Source organism: Lactuca saligna, chromosome 8 (genome assembly GCF_052625555.1).
Source record: "Lactuca saligna cultivar CGN05327 chromosome 8, ASM5262555v1, whole genome shotgun sequence".
In the NCBI taxonomy this organism is placed as follows: domain Eukaryota; kingdom Viridiplantae; phylum Streptophyta; class Magnoliopsida; order Asterales; family Asteraceae; genus Lactuca; species Lactuca saligna.
Window position 1 is genome coordinate 281,884,796 of NC_136424.1, and position 24,258 is coordinate 281,909,053.

Here is a 24,258-nt window from a genome sequence, read left to right on the forward strand (position 1 = left end):
GGGATTTAGGGTTTCTCCCAAATGGACGGACTCGCCAAGTCCATGATATGGACTCGCCGAGTCGCCGGCTCCCGCGTGCCCATGATGCGCGACTCGACTCGGCGAGTCAAGCTAGAACTCGCCGAGTCCCTCTTAAAACTTAGCCTAAAATCAAGTTAATTAACATACCGGAAACGGGTCGTTACATATAATGCATAATATATCACATAGATCAACCTATGGACATATAGACAACATATACACTGAATAACATAACAACTTAAGTCACATAGATAGTATGCACAATAACACATATTGAAGTATAATAGATGATACCCTCATGTCAATAATGAGGACCCTCCAGTCCAGTATCTCTATGAAGACCCTCTGGTCACACATAGATACCACTCATGGTAAGTATAGTGAGAAGACTCACCTTGCAAGCAAGTAAGCAAATAACCTTGTGCTATCACAAAGGATGAATATCTCTAATTTATACTCATTTCATGACTCTAGTAACCGAAAACTATATTCTCTCTCTCTCTCTCTAACTCTTAAAGTGGATAAAAGACCATTTTCCCCCTCCATGGTCTCCATTACTCATGATTGACCTAACCTTAAAGTCAACAGAAGTCAAACTCGAGTCAACAGTCCATGTTTGACTCGACTTAGTGAGTGCAACTATGTGACTCATCGAGTCCACTCGTTTATTCAGAAGTATCGTGAAGGTCCAAATCAGCTCGTTGAGTTGACCCCTAACTCGCCAAGTTATCGCATGACCAAGCGCATCGAGACAAAACCCTGACCGACTCGGCAAGTCGGTTCATTGACTCAGTGAGTCCATTCAAAATCAATCATCATTCAGATGATTCTAAGCAGATCTACAACCCCACACTCCAAATCGATCTTCCTAAGGCTCGAATACCATGTAAAGCTGCAAGCTTTACATTCATACATGTCATATAAGACTCATAATGCCAATACATGCACCAACAAGGGCTAGATGTACATGAGCTTGCCTCCAGCTCAATAAAGCTCAAGTGCATGGACTCATAAGGCTACTTATAATCCAGATCTGGGTTTCCAACTTTAAGCCATGTACAAATCACTCCATGACACAAGATAGATGGAATAAAACCCAAAAAGATTCCTAGAACAAGATCTTATAAGGAAATGCTCAAGCTAGCATGTTTTTACCTCCAACTGATGCAAAACTTCGAAGAATCTCTGGATTCAAAAGCCTCCTCTTGATCCAAGCTTTGATGCTCTCCAATTCTTCCTCCAAAAGGTCACAACATGCCCAATATTATGTATCTTCTCACATTTAGCTAACTCTAAGTGATTAGGGTTTCTCTCTAGAAGTAAGGAGGCTGAGAAGGAGACTTAATGTCCTTTAAATAGGACCCAACCCAATAAATTAAGGTCAATCTACCCAGCACCTACTCAACAAGTCGACTCTCTGACTCGTCGAGTCCATTCATAAATGTCACATGGATAATTCGACTTTACTCGACGAGTTGGACTCACAACTCATCGAGTCACTCCACAAATCTCAAAGTTAAACACCTTAATGCACCTAAAAGTTCGGATGCTACAATTCTCCCCCACTTGAATTAGATTTCGTCCTCGAAATCGTTTCTCAACAACACATAGATCGAACCCAATAACTCGAGAAGCACCACTGGAAAGGATCTCATACCACACAACTATCTTTCTCCCTGGACACCTGAATCCAAATAGGAACTTCCAAACCTAGAAAAGGTCATATCCTTCTGCCGTCATGATCCCCCTTTTGACTCTCTAGAATCTGGAAACCCTAGTGACCTATCTCACTGCCAGGCCACCCTCTCAAGATATCACCATGTTATTCTCTCATCGAATAACAAACCCTAATAACTCATTGCCCCTCTGCTTCTTTCGTTGTGACTGATAAAACAAGTCAATTCCCAAAATATGGCTACCGTTCACTTATACGAGATATATTAAACAATCCAGATCCTACTCCAAGAAATGAAAGGATCACCTCACGCCAGGAAACTCACTAACTGCAATTAATACCCCTCTGAATACTGGAATCTCAACACCCTGTTCTCAAACACAAGAAAATGGTCTCGTTTTCTCAGAAGTGTCCGCTAACATCTAACATTCATAATCCCCAACTCCCTTCTCAAATATGCCTTTCTACACTGAGCACTAGGTCAACCCCTGACCCCATAGTTGAATCTCCAATGGTTACTCATTGCATACCTCAAAACGTCAAGGTGTCTAAGTCCATAACTATTTTCGGTAAATACTTGACCCGACCCGGCATAGTCCATTTGGGTTGCATGGCACCATGCAATTGGATAAACTAAATGAGAGAAATAACACATATGGTTTATTAATATATTAAGAGTTCTAATATATTAATAAGATTATTTAATTAGTTTGATCAAGAATTAATTTAGAATTAATTAAGTGATCAAAAGATAACTAATTAAATGTATGGATTGATTATGTAAATCATCCATAACTTATACAGTGGGCTAAGAGGCTCCATGGATAATCAAGATGGGTTATACCCATTGGATGGTCCATGGAGGCTCCATGGGAGTTACAAACCCATGGGTCATGGAAATGAAGAGTCATGACACATTAGGGTGTAACCCTAGATGTGTCAACACTATATAGAGCTCATGTGGTCTCCCCAAAATCATTTAAACAAAAAACAAGAGGGGTAGAGCCGATTTTGAGTGTTATACATTCTCTCCAAAGTTTACTCCATAGCATTTCATGTTGTGTGAAGCATTTGAGGCATCACACTTGGGGTGCTAGGCTCACAAGGTTTCAAGGAACACCCACAACAACAAGGTATGTAATTCTATCTATTATTTAAGTTAAAATTGTTCCCCATGTATGCTAGATAGGATCATAGCCTTGGAAATCAACTTTGCATGATAATTAGACAAACATAGATCCAAGGTTATTAGGGTTGCGTGTACACTTAGGAAGTGTTAGAATGCTCAAAACCCATCAGTGATATCAGAACCTGGGCTTGCTTGTTTGATTTTTGTGCAAACTGCTTGAAAGAATCGAGTTTTCCGCTTTCTGCCCGTATGAACTTGTCGAGTCCATGGGGGGACTCGACGAGTCCATGACCAAATGCTAGCTACTCGCCAAGTCAGTTCATGCACTCGACGAGTAGAAGCTGCAGTTACAGAATTTCGATTTTAGTCGCTGGAAATAGACTAGAAACATTACCCTAAATTGTTTTGGTTTGTGTAAACATGTTTTAGATGGTGTAATGTTTATGCTAATCCATTTACAACAACAAGTTATCAAAATTACAAGTTTTTAAGTGTAATTTTTGATTCATGGAAGTATTCATATTCATGTTTTTGATCTTATGATGTTTAGATGATCATAGGAATTATTTGTAACCTATGTGGTAGATTAATTCATGATCTTTATGTGTTTTAATGGAGTCCATAACTTGTCCTCAAGTTATGGAAAACCAAAAGTCACATTGCTTTAAAACCATTAGAAGAACTCATGGGTTATAAAATGAAGAGTCTTCATTTTTAAATACCCTAATAAACTCATAAGTTACAAGAAATGAAAAGTTTTGAAAGTTTACAAAACTTGCCCTCAAGTTATGGAACAAGTAAAGTCTTGATTAACACTTTAGTTCCAACCCTTAGAATTTTAAAAAATTAAAATTCAACCCTTATACTTATAGTATTATGATTTAATAATTATATATATATATATATATATATATATATATATATATATATATATATATATATATATATGTATAAGAACAAAGTCGTCTTACCGCTAGTACGCCTCATTCACGAAGCCAGTCTATAAGGTAAGTATAAGGTTGTTGCCTATAAAATGGCAACTTAATGGGTGTCTACTCTCACCCACCGCTTGCTTGACTGGTGGAGGGTCGTTAGCCGAACGGGTAAGACAAGGACTTATAAATTATCATTAAAAGTATAATGATTATTATAAATTAACTAAATGTTTTATAAATTTCCAATCTTAGTTACTTTAGGAAAAATGTGAATAAGGTGCTAATCCATAATATTACACTTTGCACCTTGTTTAAGTCGTTGGTGGAGCGTGTGTGGTTTACCGACACACTAACTTGGACTTAACAAGGAAGGCAAAGGGTGACTTAAGGTTTTTCATGAGGTCGGAAGGAGCGCGTGTGGTTTACCGGCACAACGATTAAGTGAAAAACATTATGGGTACCAAGTAATTTGCATGGTTACTTTACACATTGTTTTGTGATCCTCGGTATCCCAGTCACAACACATGAAGGGCACACTCGAGATTGAAACTTGCCATTGAAAAGTTCAATGAATCTCAAAGAATCTAGGAATTTCTAAAAGCCAAATAAAAACTTAATAATTTATATTTCGTTTTCATGGTGGAAATTGGTGAATCGTCATTCACCTACCTTTCAAATATGTTATAACTTGGATTACGACATCCCTCTTCTAGGTTATAATATATTGTGATTGGATCCTAACCTTAATACTACATTTGGGTGTTTTATTAAGGACTATCCCTATATCTAAACTAAACTTACTTTCTTCCTTTCAGATGTCTTCCAACAATGTTACTCCTGGCTCAAACCCTACTGGCTCCTTCTTTCTCATGAACCTTTGTGGGAGAGTCATCTTTGATGAATCCAACTTTACTGACTGGATCAGAAACATCAGGATGGTCACTCGTTACGAGAACAAGGAATATGTTCTTGATAAGGAGCTCAAGGTACCTGAGCCAACCGCTACTCCTGAAGAGTTTGATGAATATGAGGCACATGAAAGAGATGCTACCAAAGTGGCATGCATCATGATGGCCACCATGATAACCGAGCTCCAAAAGTCCTATGAGGACTACTACTCTCTCTAAGCACCCTCAGAAGGGTAAAAGACCATTTTACCCCTCCTTTGGCTCAAAGGCCCTCATTATTGACCAAACCCTAAAAGTCAACCAAAGTCAACGGTCAAACTTTGACCCGACTCGACGAGTGCACTTGGGCAACTCGGCGAGTCCACCTGTGTCCACTTAACTCTTTAGTCCCATTTAACACGTCGAGTCCCTCCCTTTACTCGACGAGTCCCCAAGTAAGAATCGCGGGGCTACCCCGACTCAACTCGCCGAGTCTCTAGAACAACTCGGCGAGTACATGCCATGCAAAAACTCCATTGACCTCCTGAGGTTAGATCTGTTCCTCAAATCCATATATCTATCCTTCCCAAGCATAATAATCATGTAAATTCCAGACCTTGACACTCATATATCATCTATATGGTATCATTTGGGGATTTAGCCCTAAAAATGGCATTCTAAGCTCATAACTCCCAAGATAACTCATAAAGCTCCAAGGGTTAATGTTTTTGGACCTCTTTGAGTCCAGATCCAATGCATCAACTCAATAAGGGACCAATTGCTCCACATAAACATCCTCAAAGGATGTTAGAAAACCCTAACTCTAGGTATCAATACCAAAACTGAAGAATCTCCGAATAAATACCTCAAGTTGAAGTCTCTGAACTCTAAAACCACTAGAACCACACTTGCTTCAGTCTCCTCTTGCTCTTGATCAACTTCTTCTTGCTTAACCAAAGATAGAAAGGTCAAATATGGCTTCTCCTTCCTCCCAAACGATCTATCTCACTTAGGGTGCTCTCAAGGGACTGATAGCCGCAATGGAAGGCTAAGAGTGCCCTTAAATTGGCTCCAACCCCGGAGGATTAGGGTTTCATTAAACAGCATGGACTCACTGAGTCCACTCATGGACTCGCCGAGTCCAACGTGAACCCAGATGATCAATCGCGACCTTACTCGGCGAGTCTAAGCATCAACTCGCCGAGTTCATTCACAAATTCCAAAAATAAAAATATTAGAATAATATAACTGGGATTCTGGATGTTACATCTGAGACTTTGGAGAATAGGAAAGTGACTTCGTCGGGGATATCGTTGTTCATGTCTATGATGTAGGCATTCCCATCCCGCTTAGATTTTACAAGAATCCACTCTTCTGGAATAAAATGTGTGGCTTTAAGATCAGACATTCTTTGTCGGTAAATGCATTGAATACCCTCTGTCACAAATTTGAGAGACACTCAACAGACTGTGCTTCAATTCAGAAGCATAATTGACATTCTCAAAACTAAGCACTCCATTTGTCACTGTTCCTTTCCGAGTTATTTTTCCACCTTCACCGCCTGCAAACGAGACATATCCCCCATTAAATGTTTGAATATCATGCAACTGGGAGAAATCTCTTGTTATATGCCGGGAGCAAGCACTATCGACATACCAAGGTCTGATGATATTCCTCCGGAACTGTACCTGCACGATGAGCGGAATCAATTAGATTTGGGAACCGATGTCATCACAGTCTTGGGTTGTCCCTTCCCTTTCACATATTTTTCATTTGATTCTTTCGTTTGAATTCAATTTTGGTATCCACTGAAAGTTAGGGTTTGAAAGTTTTTTAGTTTGCTTCGAGCCGGTGGATTTTCTACTCGAAGAGTTTGAAGATCCGGTCCTGCTCTTTGACAAAATCGAGTTAGGCTTAGCCTAAGATGATTTTTGCAAACTATTGTTGAATTTATGGAAAACCTGTTTATTCTTTTGAAATTTTGACATTTTCTTGTTTGGATTAGTGTTCAAGTCACGATTTCGAGAACGAGTTCTGGAGGATTTTCTAGTTAAAGATCATCCCCGAAATTCATTCTCTCCTTTTTTTTGATGTGTGAGATACAAACATCCGGTTCAAACAGTTTCTTGCAATGTGTCTAGCAGTGCCACAATTAAAATAGATTTGTTTATTATCAATGGTTTTGGCACTGCTATTGACATATTTATTCCTTTAATTTTTATTTCTAACATTTTCACACTTGCAAGAACCATCACAAGATTTTGAAATAGATGTGGATGGTGTAGAAACATTCAAATCAAATTTAGAAATTTTATCAGAAACAACACCATGATTATGAGAATTATCAGTCTGAAATAATACACCACCGGAAATAAAAACGTTAGTGCTTGAATTTAACACAGACTCATCACACAATTCAACACCAAATTTAGACACATGATTATTTGACTCAAACTTTTTAGCTTCATGCTCCCCCTGAACTACTGACACATCTGCGCTTAAGGTAGAAATGTTAGTATGTAAAATCTTATTATTAGACTGTATTGCTTGCGCATAAGCTGACTTTCCATATACTATGTGAGGTTCTCTGTCAATTTCTTTTTGAGACAACGGAATAGCAGTGTAATTATGATTGAAGGGAAGGGCGACACTCTCAAATCCTAGTCCAACTTCTATCTGATTTCCATGAGTAATGTGTCTCCAGTGCATTTGTCCTTCGATCATTTTTGCAATAGTTTCACTTGACCCATCGTATTTTTTAAAATTAAATTCAGAATTTTCAAAACGAATTTTCAATGTGTGAAGTTTCGCGGTTACAGCAGTAAATTTTCTTTTGAGATGATCATAGTTCTCACATTTGTTGCTTTAATCCTCTTGCAACTTCTTAAAGTCCTTGGTTTTATTTTCTAATTGAGTCTTTAAGGGCTTTTGATTTTTCCAAAGTGTGTATCCCTCATATTTAAGGTCCTTGTTCTCTCTTTTGATTATTTCAACTTGATCTCGCAAAAAATTAACAGTTTTAATACAAGACTAAGAGCAACCAAATTCACTAACCTTAGGTTTCACGGGTTCAGGAGTGGTTTGCACCATGAATGCAAACTGAAGATTCATCATCTCTTCCTCTAGATCTTTCTCTGTTTCTTCTCCCATTTTATCCTTGATTTGAGCAACATGAGCATTTTCAGGTCCCGAAATGTTTGGGGCCTGAATTTGATCTTCCCAACCAAAAGATTAGGCCACCATCACCAAGTTAGCAGACTGATTGCTTGAAGACGATCCTTTGTTAACGTAAGTCACTAGCACAATGGTTCGCTCAGAATTCTCTCTTCAATCTGGTTTTGGACATTCCCTTGCAAAATGTCCAGGCTCATGACAATTGTAACATCGCAATTTTCCCTTACTAAATCCCATTTTATTGATGGAATTTACACTCCAATTGTTCTTTCGTGTTTTGTTGGAGAATTTCTTGGCCCTGAAAACCGCCGTGGCCATTTGCCAAGTAATGTCCATCTCTTCCACATCCTCAGGAAGGATATAATCGAGGTCAGTGAATGAGAGTTGTGAAGAAAGTTATCCGGCCACAAACGCATTGTAGCAGTTCACTAAACTAGTGGAAAGAGCCAGATTTTATTCCTTTTTGTTTGCAAATGAACCTTGTAAACTAATTCCATGAGATTGAACTCAAATAGCTGTTGAGGACCCAACACTAGAACCAACTTTTTGAGTTAAGTTTTGAGTTTGTTGCATTTGAGGTATGGTGTATGGGATGGTTTGATGAGTTATATAAGGTTGAACTTGAGGAACATGAATTTGAGGAGTTTGATGAGTAGTAAAGCTTGAGAAAGCGGTGTTGTTGTTTTGAATTCCAAGATTAGTTGTGGAGTACGAACTGACATGGTTGATCTCTCTTTGTTTATCATCAAGATCGCAATCCTTGATTATCGCCATTGTTTCGTCTAAGCTTAATCCATTCAGGTCTTTAGTCTTCTTAATCACTGAGACATTCATATCCTAGGATTATAGAAGAGAATTTAGCAGCTTTTTGTTTATCTCCAATCTTGTAACCATCACACCAGCAGAGCTCATTTCTGTGGTGAGTGTGATAAACCTTTGCAATTGATTTTCCATTGTTTCTCCCAAGACATAGTTGAACATATTGAATTTTTGTTGCAGCATGTCTTGGCGACTTTGTTTCATGTCTTCGTTTCCTTCATAGACTTCTATCAATGCTTCCCACAGTGTCTTTGCTGATGTATACTCACGAAATCATTGAGCAATCTCCGGCGACAATGCCATGGTAAGTGTAGTAAGTGCCTTTTCTTGTTTCTCGACTCTTTCAAAATCGTCATTAGTGTAGTTTTCAACCTGTGTGTCAGCTTCAATGTCATCTTCTAGAGTTCTTGTAATGCGAATCAGACCTCTTAAAATACTTCTCCAAATCTTGAAATACTTCATCTTGATATATTTTTCAATTCGATATTTCCATTCAGGAAATCCTTGTGTTGATAGCAATCGGGGAATTCGAGTAGTAGTCCCCATAATTGCATCCAATTCTTGATGAGCAATCATGCTTTGAGATTCTAATATTTTAAATTAATTTTAAGAAAATTAAATTGAACGATCAAAAATAGATTTTTCGGGTGAGAAACTAGACCGAAAACAAGAATCAAATAGCTTTTCTGTTTCTAAGTGATTTCGGTTTCTGCTTGGATTTTCGGTTTCTAAAGACGGATAAAAGGATTTCAGTTTATGAAGGTTGATGGAGGGTTTTCGGTTTCTAAAGATTGATGAAAGGATTTCGGTTTTTGAAGGTTGATGGAGGGTTTTCGGTTTCTGAAGATTGATGAAAGGATTTCGGTTTATGAAGGTTGTTTGGATTTTCGGTTTCTGAAGGATGAACAAGAGTGGTTTTCGGTTAATGAAGATGAACCGAAAACTAATGATTTTGCAGGGAAAATGTTGATTCTCGATTTGATTTCAGATGATTACATAGCCAAAACTTCTAAAAATGCTTCCAAATGCACAAATCTGAACAGAATAATATGAAGATGAGTTCTCGCTTTCTGAAGATAAACCGAAAACTGTAATAATAATCCTAGCACAAATTTAAATCTGATGTAGATCTTGATTCAAACAACAATCCAATCTTCAAACTGGAGCATATTTCAAACAAAATTTCAATGAACCGAAAGCTAAAACACGATTGATTGACACTAGAATTGCTCTGATACCAATTGTTAGGTCTTGAATCCGTAGGATCAATGTAATGATCAATCAATTGTAATAGAAATGGAGAAGAAGAAGAAGAACATTAATGAACCAAGCTTGCATACATTCAATAAAAGAAGTGTCGGATACAACTTGGAACTGATCGAAAACGTACTTGCTCACACAATACGTATGACAACCTGACAACTATTTAAGGCTACAAATAAAAGACTGAAAATAGGTTTTTAGTCAAAAAGGTTTGACCGAAAACCTACCTGGACCGAAAACTCATTTAGACATAAGACTAATCCAAAAAACAATAACAAAGACCCTAATCCTTCCATGCATTGTTGCCTAGCCGAAACCGTATAAATTGATCCTTCAGTAAACATTACTATAGTCAGATCCTTGGATTCCTGAATGACTTCTCTTGACTCGGGCATGGATCTTATGTTTTCGATAGCAAGGGCGCTACTACTAGCGTCCACACCAATATATGCCCGCTCTAAGGTCAATCCCAAAGTATTCAAGTCACTTCTCACCGACAATTCTAATGATGTGCCATACATCAACATATGCCAACACTCTTCCTAGCTTACTAAAAACTCCTACCCCCACCATGCTACTCTACCGAAAAGAAACCCCTACTAATGCTAATTAAATACCTCTTGAACACTATTACATGCACCTAAAATTAAGCAATCTTTCAACTGTAGATGTCACACTACAATGGTTGGACTCAAATAAGAGCTTTGAAATAGAGCTAAACCAACAGTGTAAGGCCACTTAATTCTAGGGGCATGTAACTTAACATATTCATTCGATGGCTAATTATACTAACAAAGATTCCTAAAAGCAGAAAGCAATCGACAATTAAGCAGAAAAAACAACATACCATACTAGCATATAGATAACGATCTCATAATTAGAACAATAATAAGTTATGAACACTTTCCCTTTTTACCTCTAGCCCCGACTCACAGTACACACTGCACTTGTGATAACCTTACCAAATCATTGATTTAGTATTCATAAATTTATTTAAGAAAAATTACCCATGATCTCCAAACTTGAGTTCATAACTCACTAAAGTGAGCTTGATTCTCTCAAGCTGTGCTCTAATACCAACTTGTAACATCCCAAAGTTTCCAATAAATTTGAAACTTTTAGAATAACATAAATAATCCATTTAATCTATTTTCTTCAAAATAATGAAATACAAAACCCAAAGAACAATTTAGTTTCTAAACATTATTAGTTATAATTCTAAAATTTATGAAACTTAACCAATTCAATATAAATTCCAAAAACTTGCCTAGAGCCACTGTGTACAATCATGCCCGACCAACATGTGTAATTGAAATATTATTTTTAAGGGAAAATGCATAAGCATAAAGCTTAGTGAATTCCGCACATAAACAATACCATATCATATATTCCTTACCTCGTACAGATAACCATGAAAAGATGTCAAAAAACAAATCAGTAATTATGACAACCCGATCTATCTTATACAACCGTTCAATTCAATCAAAGTCAGACTCGTTTCTTCTATCTTTTAACATTGTTTAGAGCCTGTTTGAGTTTTCTATGCCTAGTGCAATCGAGGTTTGGGATTAGGAATGAGTTAACTTAAGTTCATTGTGTCACATTTGAGCCAAGAACTCCATCTAGGGGAGTGTACGGCCACAACCATAATTGTACGGCCGTACACTCAGGGTGGCCGTAAACCCTACCATATATATATATATATATATATATATATATATATATATATGTATGTATGTATATATATGTATGTATATATATATATGTATATGTGTATATATATATATATATATAATGTTCGTCATTTTTCCCTTACTTCTTCAATCTTCAAGTCGAAAATCAAGTTTCTCTCTCAAATATCATCAAGAACACTCCTTCTAATCTTCCAAAGTGGTAAGTGATTCTTCCATCTTTCACGATATCCTCCCTAGTCTTGTAAACATCTCATGATTCATCCATGAAAACATCTCTTTTATGATAGATCTTCAAATCTTCATCCATTTTACTAAGATCACAAAGAACAGACACTAGTTCTTGGGCCGTGAACTTCTTAAAGACTTCTAAAGTGTGAGTATTTCCTCTATATTCTAGTTAGACATGTTAAACACTTGATTCATAGCCTTGAAACATCATCAAACTCATTAACATCATGAGTTTACGACCGTACACCCTTGTTGGATTCTTAATCTTGAACCTTAAATACTTTCTAGGTATGTGTTTTCCATTAGAACACTTAAACCCTTGAATCCCTATCAATCATGACCAAAAAATGCATCATATTGGAGTGTGTATGGCCGTACACACTTGGTGTGGTCGTACACACCTAGTGTGGTCGTGAACAGATTTCCCTTTGGCCGTAAACACCCTTAAACCAATCACATGTGATTGTAACACTTCATTTCAAGTGTTTCCTAGTCCAAGGGTTGCTATCGTAGCATGTTAGTTGTTATATACATTGATATCATGCTTATATGTATCATTATATGATGATTAGGATTCGTTTGTGTCCCGAGACTTCTTTCGTGTGTGTAACACTCTTATTCAGGTCTTCAAACAAATCATCCACATATGGTGAGTTCATACCCCTATAATATACTTTTTAAATGATTTTTAATGCTTTTAGGGGGGATACAAGTTGAAAACAATGAAATTGTGTTAAATAATCTATTTGTAATACAAACCACACTGAAAAGGCTTTAGTTATGTTTTAAAGATCGTGATAATAATAGTAGATTTTCAAATGTCTCCAAATGACCTTAAGTAATATAAACTCTTTTAGAGTCACATTAAAACACCTTAAAATATTAGAAACAACTTTGAGCCATCTATTAAATTTCTCAAAGCTTTAGCTTATTATGCAAGGTTAAAATTATGAAGAATTAAAACTACTTTTAAAACTAAATGGGGATCGTTCACCCTATAATTTTATGAAAGGTTAAAATTATGTTCAAATAGGTTATAAGTACAATATCATCGGTCCGATGCAGTAGTTCCGGACATTGGTCTGATGCAGGAGGCAAGGATTCAGTAGTTCCGGATCCCGATCCGATGCAGAGGGCAAGGCCCTGGTTAGTTCCGGACTTTGGTCCGATGCAGTTTCCGGACTTCGGTCCGATGCAGTGGGCAAGGCCCAGTATGTGATTATATGTATTATATGGTATGTGGTAGTTTGGGGGAGCTCACTAAGCTTCGTGCTTACAGTTTCAGTTTTGGTTTCAGGTACTTCCGCAAGCAAAGGGAAGAGCTCGAGTTGATGGCATCGCACACACACACCACAACTTCAGTTGTCCTGGGAGTTGTTTTGTTTCTCATAGATGTGACTGATACATTCTTGATTCAGTTTACTTATAACACTTTACTTTTGTTTGTGAGATATTGATGTACGAGTTTACCTTATGATTTTATTATGGTGTTTTTAGTAATTATTCAACAAAGAATTTTGGGTCATTTTTTTGGGATGTTTCAAGTTGGTATTAGAGCCTTGGTTTGAGGGATTCGGATACACCCCCGGGTGTATCTGAACTCAAACTAAGGGAGAGATAAAAAGATTTTCAAAATGAAAAAAAAAATGTTTTCGAATGAAATTTTGAAAAAAGCACTTAGAAAGAAAAGAATTTTTAAACAAGATAAGGGTGTGGTGCATGCGATCAGCCGAGCTCAAGTATGTACTCCCAAATTACCCATACAAGTTTTATAATTATGAATAATTGTTCCAGTTTTAGTAGAACAGCATGCTAGTATAGGACTAAGGATCTAGGAGGATGCCTTATGTGCCTGCTATATGTGTTTAGCTTTATGAGAATTGCATGCTAGTAACGAGTAGACAGCAGTAGGATAGCCTGTTTAGGTTATGCCTGGTAGCGCGAGCTTAGCATTGTATGCTTGATCGGTTTCTCGTTATGAGAGTAGGATTGCTTGGGTAATTTCCGGTGTCCTAATGCTACTTGCTTCGTGCTTTGTAGAACTCTTAGTAATGAGAGTTAGCCGTTAGGTGAATACGTCACGTCACATGTGATCAGGGTTGAATAATCTCAGAGTGTTGGATTTGGCCCTATTGCGCAGCTCTTGTTTGAGTCTAACCGTTGTAGGGACGAGCCTTTTACTCGAAGGATTATCCGAGCCTCATCACATGTGATGGTATTCAGGTGATGGCTAATTAGCATTTCAAGGAGGCCTTCAGCAGCTGAGGACTGTTTGAGCAGAGTCAAGATTTCCCTAGGGCAAGCCTAGGATGAGAGTAGCAAAGATCAGCAGTAGTAGAAGTGACTTGGTGGAGTCAAGGCAGTTCTTGAGGAAAGTACGGATAGATGTGGAAGGTAGTATGGGCCCGTACTACTGAAAGCAGAGGATCCGTACTCGAATCAAGGAAGGCCAAGACAAGACCAGGAAGCTAGTAGTAGTATCATGATCCCTTGAGATATTTCAGTTTTCTGATGTTGTTATGATATGTTTCAGAATGGTAGTTTTGCGTTCGAGACCAATAGTCGGCAGTTCAGATGCCGGAGGGGGATCAGGACCAGGATCAGGCCCGGAGGCCGGGCAGATGGATGAGCAGACCAGAGAGTTTCTTTCTTCCGAGGTTACCCGCATCATACTGGAGTAGACTCCTGTGATCTTCGGTTCGATCAAGGAGGGTATTCTAGAGCTGATGGATGAGAGATTGGGCACTTTCCGTGCCGAGATGGCGGCCATGATGGGGTCGCGCACACTTACGTTCAGGGAGTTCTGGGCATGTGGAGCTCTAGACTACCATGGGGCACGGGATCCCATAGCGAGCTCGAGATGGTTGGCAGATGTGGCCAACGCATTCCGCACTAGCAGGTGTCCCGAGGGGGACAAGGTTAGATTGGCGTCTTGTCTTCTGAAGGACAGGGCACGGGATTGGTAGGAGGAGGTCGGTCATACCATTAGAGATGATGCAGCGTTAGATGCCATGACCTGATCTGATTTCTCCACCAGGTTCAGGGCAGAGTTTGCACCAGTTATTGAGGTACAACAGTTAGCCCGAGAGTTTCAGGACCTCACCCAGACTACAGAGACCGTGGCGGAGATCACCGCCAAGTTCAGGGAGAGGGCTCTTCTTGTTCCTCAGTATGCAGCCGATGAGGAGATGAAGAAGGCACATTATCATGAGATGTTGCGGAGTGATATCCGCATGTTTGTGAGTCGGTCCAGCTGTAAAACGCTGGATGACATGATTGCTAGAGCTCGGGAGAGGGAGATTGATCTAGAGATGGAGAAGAAGAGGAAACCGGAGGCGGTTTCGGGTTCAGGAGGTTCGGGCAAAAAGCCCAAGGTATCTGATCACAGGTCCAGCAGTCAGCAGAGCCACGGTCAATGTGGCAAGTGTGGGAGATTGCACGAGGGGACGTGCAAGGCAGGGAGTACCGGCTGCTACAAGTGCGGTCGGACTGGGCATTTGAGCAGGGATTGTACGGCCCCTGCTATTGCTGTTGCAGCATCAAATCTAATTTGCTTTCAGTCAATCAGAGGGGACATAAAAAGTCCCAGTGTCCAAGTTTAGCTGCAGCAGGGAAGGTGGTTGCACCTTCCCCTGCTACTTTGAGGATTACAGATGGCCGTCAGGGCCGAGCAGAGACACCAGTGGCTAGGAGCCGATCTTTTCAGATGACAGCAGAGGAGGTGCGAGCGACTCCTGATGTGGTGACAGGTATGTATTTTTCCCTTCATCTCTATGTTATTGTTATTATTATTGAGTATTGCTTATGGTTATATGTTTTGTATAGGGTCGTTCTCTGTGAACGGCATCTCTGCTACATTATTATTTGATTCGGGGGCTACCCGATCGTTTATATCGCTAGCGCTTAGCAAGAGGTTTAGTAGAGCTCCTGGGGAGTTGGATTGTCCACTAGAGGTCGAGATAGCAGATGATAGGACCGTGAGGGTCGCCAGAGTACATCGAGGATGTTCTCTTCAGTTGTTCGACGAGCAGTTTTTGGTGGATTTGGTCCCTATTCCCCTGCGAGGAAATAAGGTTATAGTGGGCATGGATTGGTTGGGTCCCAACGGGGCCGTGATTGATTGCGAGTTACAGCTAGTGAGGGTTCGCACTGCCAGTGGAGGAGAGTTAGTGATTTAGGGCGAGAGGCCACAGCGTGGACCAGTTCTTTGTTCAGCCGCGAGGGCGAGACGCTATTTTCAGCAGGGTTGCGCAGGCTATGTAGCCTACATTATGGATGCCCGGGAGGAGGGCAAGTCGATAGTGGATGATGTTCCGGTAATACGTGATTTTTCGGATGTATTCCCGGAGGATTTACCAGGAATACCTCCCGAGAGACAGGTCGAGTTTGGGATCGATCTAATTCCTGGTGCGACTCCGATAGCCAAGGCTCCGTATCAGTTAGCTCCCCCTGAGATGCAGGAGTTGTCTACGCAGCTGCAGGAGTTGCTAGACAAGGGTTTTATACGGCCGAGTAGTTCACCCTGGGGGGCGCCGATCTTATTTGTGAAGAAGAAGGATGGGTCGCACCGTATGTGCATCGACTACCAGGAGCTGAATAAGGTAACGATGAAGAACCGTTACCCCCTCCCGAGGATAGATGATTTGTTTGATCAACTTCAGGGAGCGTCTTGGTTTTCCAAGATCAATTTACGCTCCGGATATCACCAGATGCGAGTTAGAGGCGAAGATGTGCAGAAGACTGCTTTCAGGACACGATATGGTCATTATGAGTTTGTAGTGATGCCTTTTGGGCTCACGAATGCTCCAACCGCATTCATGGGCCTCATGAATCGCGTATGCAGACCGATGCTGGATCGGTCTGTGATAGTATTCATAGATGATATCTTGGTGTACTCCAAGACTCAGGAGTAGCATGAGGAGCACCTGAGGGAGGTGCTACAAGTGTTGAGAAGGGAGAGGATTTTCGCAAAGTTCTCCAAGTGCGAGTTTTGGTTGCGCGAGGTGCAGTTCCTCGGTCACCTCATCAACCAGAAGGGTATATTGGTAGATCCTGCCAAGATAGAGGCTGTGATGCAGTGGGAAGTTATGAGGTCTCCATCCGAGATTCGGAGTTTCCTGGGGTTAGCAGGGTATTACCGGAGGTTCATTCAGGATTTCTCCAAGATTGCAGTACCGCTCACCCGCCTGACTAGGAAGTCGGTGGTGTTTCGTTGGGGGCCTGAGCAGCAAACGACATTCGAGACCCTCAGGCAAAGGTTATGCGAGGCTCCGATTCTTTTCCTGCCCTAGGGGATAGAGGATTTTGTAGTCTATTGTGATGCCTCAATTACAGGTATGGGAGCAGTGTTGATGCAGCGGGGGCATGTGATAGCTTACGCCTCGAGACAGTTGAAGCCTCACGAGGCTAACTATCCTACGCACGATTTGGAGCTGGGGGCAGTGGTGTTTGTCCTCAAGATTTGGAGACATTATCTTTATGGGGTCCGTTGTACCATCTACACGGATCACAAGAGTTTGAGATACCTTATGGATGAACCGAGTCTAAACATGAGGCATAGGAGATGGTTGGATGTGCTGAAGGATTATGATTGTGAAATCCTTTATCATCCAGGGAAGGCCAACGTAGTGGCAGATGCCTTGAGTCGGAAGGTGACAACAGCCCCTATCAGAGATTTGTGTTTGAGAATCACTGTGATTACCCTGTTGTTGGAACGGATCAGGGAGGCTTAGGTTGAGGGCCTCAAGGAAGAGAAGCAGAAATGTGAGAGGATTGTAGGTCGAGCAGCTGCATTCGATTATGATAGTCGGGCGTTGTTGACCCTTCATGGGAGAGTGTAGGTACCGTACGGAGGCGGAGTACGGTAGGTGTTGATGGACGAGGCTCATAAGTCTCGATTTTCTATCCATCCGGGGGCAACGAAGATGTATAGAGATCTTCGACCCGATTATTGGTGGCCCTGCATGAAGCGGGATGTTGCTTGGTATGTGGAGAGGTGTCTGACCTGCAGGAAGGTCAAGGCAGAACATCAGAGGCCTCACGGCAAGATGCAGCCGTTAGACATTCCCGTGTGGAAATGGGAGGACATCACTATGGATTTTATCACCAAGCTTCCCAGGACCGCACGAGGAGTAGATTCAATATGGGTAGTAGTGGATCGGTTGACGAAGAGTGCCCATCTTATCCCGATCCAGGAGAGTATATCAGCAGAAAAGTTAGCCGATATCTATGTGCGTGAGATTGTGGCACGCCATGGAGTGCCGGTATCGGTGGTGTCAGACCGAGATGTCCGTTTTACCTCCAGATTCTGGAAGCGGTTCCATGACGAGATGGGTACTCGTCTCCAATTCAGCACCGCTTTCCACCCTCAGACGTACGGGCAGAGTGAGAGGACGATTCAGACTCTCGAGGACATCCTTAGGGCATGCGTTTTGGATTTTGGTGGCAGTTGGGATACGTATCTTCCGTTAGCGGAGTTCTCGTATAACAACAGTTATCATGCGAGCATTGATCGACCTCCCTTTGAGATGCTTTATGGGAGGAAGTGCAGGACCCTGATTTGTTGGGGCGAGGTGGGTCAGCGAGTCATTGGGAGCACAGAGGTGGTGCTCAAGACGACCGAGTTGATCCAGCAGGTCCGTAGTAGACTGCAGACTGCGCAGAGTCGGCAGAAGAGTTATGCCGATAGGAGGCGTTCAGAAGGTCCACCTTGGAACGGTGTTATCAGGGTCCGGAAGAGGGGCAAGTTGGGTCCCAGGTTTATTGGTCCTTTCAGTGTTTTTGCCCGGTTGGGTCGGGTTGCTTATCGGTTAGATCTTCCGGCAGAGCTTAGCCAGATCCACGACACTTTCCATGTGTCTCAGTTAAGGAAGTGTTTGGTGGACGAGTCAGTAGTTGTTCCTTTAGAGGATATCCACGTGGATAGCAGCCTGAATTATATTGAGAGGCCGGTCGCGATTCTAGATCGGAAAGCTAAGACCTTGAGGAACAAGGTAATTCAGCTAGTGAAGGTGCAGTGGGAGCACCGGAAGGGGTCTGAGTGGATGTGGGAGGCTGAAGATGAGATGAGAGAACATTATCCCGGGTTATTTGCAGATGCAGCAGCAGACTTCGAGGACGAAGTCTGAGTCAGGTGGGGGAGAATTGTAACGACCCGTCTCTGGTATGTGGTTTTTAGTATTTATTTTTGAAGTTCGTGGAGGAACTCGGCGAGTCTATGTCCCAACTCGTCGAGTAGGGTCGCGTTGTTGATCAGCGTATAGATCGGCAACTCGGCGAGTCCATATTCGGGACTCGGCGAGTCGGCCTGCCAGGTTGAAACCCTAAATCTCCGGGTTTTCCCACTATTTAATCCACCTTATAGCCCCCATTCTCGCCTCCTTCACCCTCAGAACGCTGTGAGAAAACCCTAATCCATCCTTGAGTGACCTAAGTGCTCTTGTGTTGATTTGTGAAGGCTTGAAGAAGGAGAAGAAGAAAGGAGCAAAGAGAAGAGGAGTAGAGCAAAGATCCAAGGGCAAATCAGAGTTCTTTGAGGTATTCTTCGGATTCCCTCTTGTTTTATGCTTTAAACCTCCATTAGGACTCTTCTAGATCTAGTTAGTGCTTTTCCCAAGCCTTATGATTGTATGGATGCCCTAATAAGTCGAGATATCCTTAGATCTATTCATTTAGAAGTTTCAGAGCCCAGATCTATTGCCTTTATGAAGATACTTTGCATGGAAACCCTAGATCTAACCTTTATTGTGCCTTTTGAGCCATTTTATCTTCATGAATGCATATGGGCACGTAAAGATAGAATCATTACGTGCTAATCGAGTTAAGGGAGTCCAGATCTATAAGTTTTATGCATTGGATTCAAGCAGAATCAAGTTTTGAGTTGCTACATGCAAGCGACTCGGCGAGTCGGAAGAACGACTCGGTGAGTCGAGCTGCGAGTCCCCGATTTTTCCCTTTTTGAGTGATGCCGAGTGAGACCAGTGAGTGATGGAGTGGACTCAGTGAGTTGTGGTTAGACTCAGTAATGGAGGGACTTGGCGAGTTGTTCATACAACTCGGCGAGTTGTTCATACAACTCGGCGAGTCCAAGGCAATCTTCTTAGCTCGAAGAACAACTCGTCGAGTTGTTCATACGGCTCGACGAGTTTGATGCAGATTGCCTGAGGTTTTACATTTGAAAGGGAACTCGTCGAGTAGCAGCGAGTAGGGTGAGAAATGAGAGTAGGGGCTCGGCAAGTTTGCGGCCCAACTCGGCGAGTCAGGTCAACTGTAAAGTTGACTTTGACTAGGAGAGTTGACTTTAGCCAGGGGTAAAGGAGTCATTTACCCCAATACAATTATTAATAATTTGATTGAGTGTAATTGTGGATTTGTAGCCGGGGAGATACCGGAGCAGCAACAGATAGTTCCCGGAGCCACACACTCAGCAGCCAGATCACGAGGTGAGTTTCCTTTCATTAGGAACGGGTCTAAGGCCACAATGCCGGCCCGTTTATCTAGCAGTAGCATCCAAACTTCGGTTCGATGCAGATTTTAGTATGTTTGATGCCTTCGTGGCTCAGACAGTATTTTGTGTTATGTGTTCCGGGTTACATCCCGATGTAGTATGCTATCTATGTACTCATGTTAGTTGATATGCTTATCTGATGCTATGTTCAATATGTTCCGGACTTCTGTCCGATGCAGTCAGTTCCGGAATTCGGTCCGATGCAGTAGTTCCGGACATTGGTCCGATGCAGGAGGCAAGGCCTCAGTAGTTCCGTATCCCGATCCGATGCAGAGGGCAAGGCCCTGGTTAGTTCCGGACTTTGGTCCGATGCAGTTTCCGGACTTCGGTCTGATGCAGTGGGCAAAGCCCAGTATGTGATTATATGTATTATATGGTATGTGGTAGTTTGGGGGAGCTCACTAAGCTTCGTGCTTACAGTTTCAATTTTGGTTTCAGGTACTTCTGCAAGCAAAAGGAAGAGCTCGAGTAGATGGCATCGCACACACACACACCACAGCTTCAGTTGTCCTTGGAGTTGTTTTGTTTCTCATATATGTGACTGATACATTCTTGATTCAGTTTACTTATAACACTTTACTTTTGTTTGTGAGATATTGACGTACGAGTTTACCTTATGATTTTATTATGGTGTTTTTAGTAATTATTCAACAAAAATTTTTGGGTCATTTTTTTGGGATGTTTCTGACAACCTCGTATCGAGTTACATCCTTTGCGTCTTTCTTTATCTACTTGTGATGTTGAATACTTAAATGTTTGAACTCATGTATAAACTTATACATTATTAATTAAATGGTTGTTGTACTTTGCTTACTATATTACATGTCTTGTGATTCTTGACAAGATGTCCTACGACCCTGTATATTTCCGCCAATTCAGTTTGGGGGTTGTGATAGATTGGTATCAGAGCATTACTTATAGTGAACTCAGTATATCAAATCATAAAAGATATACAACTATAAATACATTGGGATAAAAACACTTTGACCAAGAGTTATAATTTAAAATATAATAACATTTTATAAAAGTATAAGCAAACCCAGAATATATATGTATATATATATATATATATATGTATATGTGTATATATATATATATATATATATATATATATATATATATATATATATATATATATATATATATATATATATATATACTAGAACAAGTATCACAAGAAGAACAAGATAAATGTTTTTGGATGTTGGACATTATGTTAAAAACTGGGAAGTTATGTAATCATATCTGGAATAAGTATAGTTTGATCAACTATATTTATTTGAGATACAAACAACATGTGTTCGGGAGTGACGATGGTGTAGCAACAAGTCGGAAACTTACGAGCCATATACATAAAAGAATGCTAGAGCCAAACATAAAGTTTAAAATACTATAGGAGTATTTTATGATACTAGATAATGACAACAAACCTAAAAACATGTCAAGAAATTCTAAAACCAAACATATAATTAAATTAGTATAGGAGTATTTTAGGAACCACAAATAATATTGCATGATAAACTAAAAAAACCCTTATTGGTAAGTCTATAATTGCAGGATGTATGCTCCCAAGATTATATATAATAAAAATCTTATAGACTTAGAATGTGTGATCTCGCTTTAGTTATTTTTCCTTGTTTGGACGTGGATATAGAGTAGTATCACATATTCGAAGGTCTATTAGATCTAATCTATATATAATTTGTATACACTGTGTAATTCTAGAAGGATCTGGTAAGGATCACACAGTAAAAATGTTTTATTAACCTCTTAAGATTCTTTAGACATTCCCATTCTCGTATAAAGCCTTTTAGACAGTTGTATCCACTTCAGCAATCAGCTGGGTAGTAAAAAAGGACCCAGAAGAGATTAATTAGGAGGATTTCTGAGAAGGAAATCAATGAACAGTAATGAAACTATAGAAATCAACATGTGCCTATACATTTTAAGGACATCGGTGAGAAGTTCTCCTGAACTTCCAACAATCAAATTCTTCATTATGAAGTAATGAAGATCATGGTCAGAATTAGAAGTGAGACGGCACGGAAATTCAATATGCCTGCAAAAGAGAAGAACCCCATATAGATACCCGGAGAGAGCCAAAAGTCATTACAGTCCAGATCAGAAACAAAAAACACAGAGAAGGTAGTTATGAAACATGATGAATGTTTTTGCATCTAATGCATCACCTTATTATTTCTAATAATTCATAAGTCAATACATTCCAGATCATTTGAGAGTGATTATTTCTAATAATTCATAAGTCTCTCTTGTGCAGTCTCCGTTCTGGATTTCTTTCGAATCTTTTTGAAGTCGAAGAGTGATATTCCCCATTCTAAAGATAACTTAGTTCGAGCAACACCTGATTTATGACATTTTCAATAAACCTACTTCCACCCTTTTTATCAGGACAACATCATAGGGATGTGGGTCGAAACTTAAAGAATCATAGATCAAAATGTGGAAAAATGTATTTGTGTTATCAATTTATTTAAATACATCTAGAATCATCCTTCGTCACTCACAAGCTTGTTTTCCTCATCGTGTAGCAAAATCATGCCTCCGAAGAAACATAACCAACCCATCGACAAGACACCAATCCTTCAGATAGATGCAACTACATTTCAAGTTGCAATTACAGCAGCCGTAGCAACTGTCATGGTTCATCTGAATGCTAACAAGATAAATGTTATTGGATACATTATGGTTAATACCAATCGTCGTGATAGCCAAGTGAAGCAATGAGTACCAGTGTGTAAAGATACTCCAGAACACAAAGCTAGCATCCTTAGAGCAGCCAACACCCCTGCCAGTCCTCTTACCTCGGCACCAACGACGCCATACATAGGAAACCTCCCCCACTACAAGAAGTGTAACTATCATCAATATAAGGTCTACCGAGAACTTTATTGCGTTAGATGGAACATGAAGGGGCATACCGCCCGCATCTCCAGGACTTCGATCAAGTTCATTACTTCAACCACTAATGCTTGGATAAATCCAATATGCCACCTCTGTGGTGAAATAGGACAATTCAAGAGGGATTGTCCAACAGAGTGAAATGGCGGGGGCATAGGAGGAGCTTAACCCTGGAGGATAAAGAGGAATCAATGAGCCCTGTAGAATTTTGGTACACTTCTCAACCTTAGTGATTAATAAAAAAAATTAGCAACCAGTTATAATTACTCTCTCGTTGAAACAAGATCATAGCATTGATATAAAACTTAAAAACCTTTTAGGTAAAGCACATCGACCTAATAACTCCTTTTTGTTGGATATAACTGTTGGTTAATGTCTAAGTCCATAACTATAATTGGTAAGACTTGACCCGACTCGGCATGGTCCATTTGGGTTGCATACCATCATGCACTTGGATAGACTAAATGAGAGAAATAAGACACTTATGGTTATTAATATATTATAAGTTCTAGTATATTAATAATAAGAATAATGAGATTATTTAATTAGTATTGATCAAGAATTAATCTAGCATTAATTGAGTGATCAAAAGAAGACTAATTAAATATGTGGGTTGATTGTGTAAATCATCCATACTTGTATAGTGGGCTAATGCACCATGGATTATCTAGTTGGGCCAAAACCCATATGATGCTTCATGGATGCTCCATGGTGTATTTTAACCCATGGATCCAAGGAAATGGAAAGTCATGACAATTAGGGTTTACCCTAATTGTATAACTATATAAGCATCTTATTCTTGAGGAAAATCGGCCACTAGTGAGAATAAGAAAGGGCTAGCCGATTTCATGAAGTGTAGAATTCTCTCTAAGCTATTCTAAGTGTTTTGATGACTGTGAACCATTTGAGGTGTCACACTTGGGGCACTAGGCACTCAAGCTTCATGAAGACAAGCACCATCAAAGAGGTATGTATTCTATCTTGTTATATTGATAGTTTTGTATGCTA